Below are 1,089 nucleotides of genomic sequence, written 5' to 3'. Positions count from 1 at the left end.
CAGCTGCACATAACAAGTTAAGCCTAAGTCACAGAGTTATTCATTGACTTCATGTGTGACTGACATTAAAAACAATTCTTCCTGAAGTAAAGGGAAAAATGTTTGTGGTCAAAATCACGAGATTTTCAAAAAGAGAACCGCTTAATTTAGACAGTCAGACAATGTATTTTACCATTGTAGACCTTTTAAAGTAAAAAGGTTTGGCCTAAAATGATCTGAGAAAAGATTACAATTTACTGTTGCAGGTAGCTCTTTAAAAATGCCTAGACTGAGTGTGACACCAGTCAAGTGAATTGTTGCAATCATATTTATAGCAACTCGTGCAATACTATTTTAGAAATGTCCTGATGCATCTCAGTAATTCAGGTAGAAAAAAAATCAAAAAGAATTTTTTTTGACTATTTTAGAAACCTTTACTGTCATTAGAAAAGTACAGGAAGTTAAGGAGTGCATGGTGAAGCCTGGCAAAATAAATCTCTGCAACTGTTTTTAGAGTCATTCTGATTCAAGATGGCCACCAAAGCAGTCTTTTCATATGCTGAGCTAAAATTTGGTATGATATTCATCACATGCTAAATGCTAATATGCAACAGGTGTAGACCTAATTAATTAACATGGTTTTTCAATTTCAAGTCAAAATGTCAGCCATGAAATAAGTTCACTTTAAATTAAAATCACTTCTTTTTGTTTTTACCTCGTGCACAGGGCCGGGTYCACAGGTGACTGAAGAGATTCAGTAACTTCCTGTTGGCAGGTGAGCAGTGAGGTGAGGGCGCCCTCTACAGGAGGATGTGGGGAAGTGTTTCTCATTTTGGTTTGGTGGAATCAGAAATGCAGACATAAACAAACCAAAAGAAGCTGATTCTGACTCAACGTGTTTATAACAAGTGTTATGTTAGAAAATATTAAATTATGGGACTTCCGGCTAATGGCGGCATAGTGTAAGTCGTGTTTGAGTGTGCTCCCGCAGAGTTGGCTCTTTTTCTAATTACCAGTGGGCACTTTCTCTCAGTTTCGTTTTCAAACGACACCTAAGAGTTTTTCATATAGTGCACTTGTTGGTTTGACAACTAAAATGCCACCAAAGCC

This window comes from Austrofundulus limnaeus, unplaced genomic scaffold (assembly GCF_001266775.1).
Source record: "Austrofundulus limnaeus strain Quisiro unplaced genomic scaffold, Austrofundulus_limnaeus-1.0 Scaffold223, whole genome shotgun sequence".
Taxonomy (NCBI): Eukaryota; Metazoa; Chordata; class Actinopteri; order Cyprinodontiformes; family Rivulidae; genus Austrofundulus; species Austrofundulus limnaeus.
The sequence above is the reverse complement of the archived record's forward strand: the minus strand, read 5'-3'. Positions refer to the sequence as shown.